This window comes from Schistocerca cancellata, chromosome 2, assembly GCF_023864275.1.
Source record: "Schistocerca cancellata isolate TAMUIC-IGC-003103 chromosome 2, iqSchCanc2.1, whole genome shotgun sequence".
Classification (NCBI taxonomy): Eukaryota; Metazoa; Arthropoda; class Insecta; order Orthoptera; family Acrididae; genus Schistocerca; species Schistocerca cancellata.
This window is the reverse complement of record NC_064627.1, coordinates 229189094-229193722: the sequence shown is the minus strand read 5'-3', so window position 1 is coordinate 229193722 and position 4629 is coordinate 229189094. Positions and strand designations below refer to the sequence as shown.

General features: G+C 44.7%; 1 pseudogene; it reads left to right on the top strand.

Annotated features, from left to right (window-relative positions):
- The first annotated feature begins 4044 nt into the window (after nucleotides 1-4044).
- On the top strand, nucleotides 4045-4162 carry LOC126163793 (5S ribosomal RNA; annotated as a pseudogene).
- The last annotated feature ends 467 nt before the right edge of the window (nucleotides 4163-4629 follow it).

Sequence of the window (4629 nt, the reverse complement as noted above, 5' to 3'; positions counted from 1 at the left end):
CAGCACATTTTGTTGCAGGTTAATTTAGTAAAGACGGAATTGTCACGGAGATGCTGAGCCATTTCTCTTGGCACACGTTGCAAGAGAGTAATTTTGCATCACTGCTAAAATTCCGAGAGCGTACGTTCCTAGAAGTCAATGAAAATATTGCTTCCTTCTACGTATATCTCGCGAAAACATCATGAAGGTAAAATCAGGGAGATCCAAGCCCAAACGTTCTTTTCGCGAACCGCAGACCACTGGATCAGGGAAAAGGGGGGTACCCAAAGTAACCTGTGCCATATTTAAAAAAATTGCTTGCAGAGTATAGATGTAGAGGCTAGGGTTTCTTCCCGTTCCAAACGTTTCGCAAGTAGGCTTTCGTGAAATAATGATGTGCCTATCTTTAACACTTTTCCGTGTCAGTCTACGGAGCTTTGAAACAAATCCGTGACCACCCTATTTAGAATGGGTTCTAAACACGTAAGCATTACTTTAAGACAGAGCCTACAGGTGATTTACATGCAGCCTCCTTTATAGACTGGATTAATTTTCCAACATGCTGTCAAGGTACAGAAGTGTGCCAGGTGCTTTACCTAGGACTGCGCCTATGTGATCAGCCCGTTTCATATCTCAACAAATTGTTACACTCAGATGTTTCTAAGAGATGACTGATTCCAGTTGTGACTCAGCAATCTTGTAGTCATAGGCTACAGCTTTTCTGAGTTTCGTGAAGTACACAATTTTACATTTGAGAACATTTAAAGCAAGTTAGCAATCTTTGCATCACTTTGGAACCTTATGAAGGCCTGACTGCACATTTGTGCAGCTTTTTTCAGACAGTATTCCGCTGCAAATAACTGATCCATCCGCAAACGTTTTGACGGGACTATTAATATTTTGTGTCAGGTCATTATTTTGTACGAGGACGTGCTGCAAAGTACTGCCTCCGAATTTATTATGTCAAATATCTTAAAACTTTTTAAATAAAACATACGTTGAAACTTCTTGGCAGATTAAAACTGTGTGCCCAACCGAGAGTCGAACTCGGGACCTTTGCCTTTCGCGGGCAAGTGCTCTACCACCTGAGCTACCGAAGCACGACTCACGCCCGGTACTCACAGCTTTACTTCTGCCAGTACTCGGTAGAGCACTTGCCCGCGAAAGGCAAAGGTCCCGAGTTCGAGTCTCGGTCGGGCACACAGTTTTAATCTACCAGGAAGTTTCATATCAGCGCACACTCCGCTGCAGAGTGAAAATCTCATTCTGAAAACATACGTTGTTAGCATGCTACTTCTTTATTCTTCATTTCTGTACGTTTGCAACCCTCTACCACTAGATGGCTCCAAATTGTACTGTGTAACATGGCGGTGTGTAACGTAACCCTGTCGGTGATTGAGAAACAACGTGCTGTAATCGAGTTTCTGTAAGCACTAATTCAAGGAGTTCGTCCACACAAGGAGCACCCTATCCTTCAGCGTGACAATACCAGACTACACACGAACGTTGCGACATCTGCAATAATTCGGCGCCATTGATTCACTGCCGCAAAAATGCCCTGTATGCAGTCCCGATTTAGCCCCATCCGATTTTCATCTGTTTCCAAAACGTAAAGAGCACCTTCGAGGAAATCCATTCAAAAGTGATGCAGCGGTGCAAACAGAGGTGAGGTTGTGGCTTCGTCGCCGGCCGGAGTGGCCGAGCGGTTCTAGGCGCTACAGTCTGGAACCGCGCGACCGCTACGGTCGCAGGTTCGAATCCTCCCTCGGGCATGGATGTGTGTGTTGTCTTTAGGTTAGTTAGGTTTAAGTAGTTCTAAGTTCTAGGGGACTGATGACCTTAGAAGTTAAGTCCCATAGTGTTCAGAGCCATTTGAACCATTTCAATCAGGATAATGCGCTGCATCCTCGCTGGCTACAAATCCAGTCGATAAAAGTAGTCTGTGCTCTCGGGCGTCATAGTTGGTATTACAGACTTTGGATAGATTCGTTTGCTCTATGAACGTTAGAATTACGTGTAACATTTTTGTAGCTAGGATAGAATGTCTGTGGGTGTGGGTGGTGTTGGGGTGAGAGGGTATACACCAAAATATAGACAACACTAAAAACATTTATTGAAATCCGACCATTAGCACATTCTAAGAACGTTTGAACACTTTACTTGCTGCCCTAAGTTAATTTTCATTCAGAAATTACCAAGCTTATTTAGCATAATTAAAACAATAGAGCAAGCCAAACACAGATGATTATAACTCCAGTAATGTTTCAGCAACTAGCATGTAAACTGTTTCACTTATCTAGACATTTATCAAACAGAAATTACGTGAAGTTCCAATAACAAGTCAATTGTCTTTGCTTCTATTCCTCTCTCTCTCTCTCTCTCTCTCTCTCCCTCTCTCTCTCTCGCTGCTTCTCACTCTTTCTCTCTCTCTCTCTTTCTACCACTCTTCGCTAATTATACGTCTGCAGAAACTTTACATTCACTAGATTCCCCTTAACTTAAACTTAAATAAATGCACTACAGTAGAAACATTTAGAACAGTGAACATTTCTTTCACGTTTAGTTAATGTAGCAACTCCCGGACGTAGTCGTCCAACAAACACACTTAGTCCTTCACCATACTGACAACTCGTCACAAGAATTCAAGTAAGGGGCACGACTAGTGACACCAGACTAGTGACACCAGACTAGTTCAGGTGAGACTTAGCATAGTCAAGAAAGCAAGGGACTGTCTCCCATAAACGAAGAATGTATGTCGACTCACAGGAAAATCTCGAAACGCCCATAAGCCACCCACAATTTTTAACAGGTAACTTGCCAATAAAAATTTGTCAAGAATTTAGCGTATGGTGTCAAGCCACAAAACTACAAGCAATTCCTAGCTCCCTCTCAGAGCTCTATGTGGTCAAAATGTAACATACATAAATGCAACTCCTTAAACTAAAACAGTTATAAGAAAATGACAACAAGTAAACGTCCGCGAATAGCACGCGCTGAAACTGACCCCTTCCCTCAAGTTTAATCGCACAAGATTAGTAAGCCATCAAATATAGTTAGCCTTGCGTTTATTCAGTTTCCTACGCCACATGTAAATGCGGAAATCCCACAAACCCCGCAATTCCTATTCCGCATCCCGTTCCAAAACACAGTCACTCTTTTACTTCGGCCAATTGTCCACTAATACTGACCAAAAGCACGGTGAAGATTCCACCACAGCGCGAATGCTGTGTACCCCGAAGAATACATTCTCTTCACTCAGTGGCCAAAACTGAACACCAGGAGACCTCTTCTGTTCCCGCCGAGTTCTGCCGCTGGCCACCGAAACGCAATCGTTCAGGGGCGGACGGCTTCGGAATCGTGCAGCAGAGGCATGATTCTATGCAGTGGCCCACCTCAGAGGGCAAGTTTAAGCGATGGTTGACGTTGATAACGGCACAGTTCTGTTCTTAAGATTTGTGTACTGAAAAACAATAATTTACAATTAAATCTACGTAGTTCATATTTATTTTACAGTAATCTGATTGCACTGCCTACCATGGGTACCATAATATAAATATTTGTCTTGCTATGATAGCTATGGCAACTGATGTGTTGGCAAATGTGCCAACACCTTGCAGATAGAGGAGGCCGAAATGCACGCTATAATCTAACGCAGACGGGCGTGAAGTCTGGAACAGGATACGTTATGAATGCTATAAAGAAAAGTACGTAGCTGCTAGAATACTTAACTTTACTCCATCATTTGTGTACAGCATTCTTGATGATACAAGTGAGACTCTCTATAGAAATGGTTAATGGCGCCTTGCTAGGTCGTAGCCATGGACTTAGCTGAAGGCTATTCTAACTATCTCTCGGCAAATGAGAGAAAGGCTTCGTCAGTGTAATCGCTAGCAAAGTCATCGTACAACTAGGGCGAGTGTTAGTACGTCTCTCTAGACCTGCCGTGTGGTGGCGCTCGGTCTGCAATTACTGACAGTGGCGACACGCGGGTCCGACATGTACTAATAGACCGCGGCCGATTTAAAGCTACCACCTAGCAAGTGTGGTGTCTGGCGGTGACACCACAGCAACGACCTTGCCGCAGTGGATACACCGGTTCCCGTCAGATCACCGAAGTTAAGCGCTGTCGGGCGTGGCTGGCGCTTGGATGGGTGACCATCTCGGCCGCCATGCGCTGTTGCCGTTTTTCGGGGTGCACTCAGCCTCGTGATGCCAATTTAGGAGCTACTCGACCGAATAGTAGCGGCTCCGGTCAAAGAAAACCATGACAACCACTGGGAGAGCGGTGTGCTGACCACATGCCCCTCCTATCCGCATCCTCCACTGAGGATGACAAGGCGGTCGGATGGTCCCGATGGGCCACTTGTGGCCTGAAGACGGAGTGCTTTACGATAGCAATAACGTAATGTACATACATGCGGACTCGACTGTTTACGATTTCGTTCTGTCTGTACTGGGCCTTCCTGTACTCAGGTACTCAAATTCACATCTGAACGTAGTGTGACGTAATGCAATATTTAAACCCGTGCCGGTGGGCGTTCTCCTAGTGACGATACTAAATCTGGAACTCATAGCAATATTTGCACCACATCTGGTGCGAGGAATGTGCTGACTCAGATACGCAGAAGGAAACGATCAAAAGAGCATTTA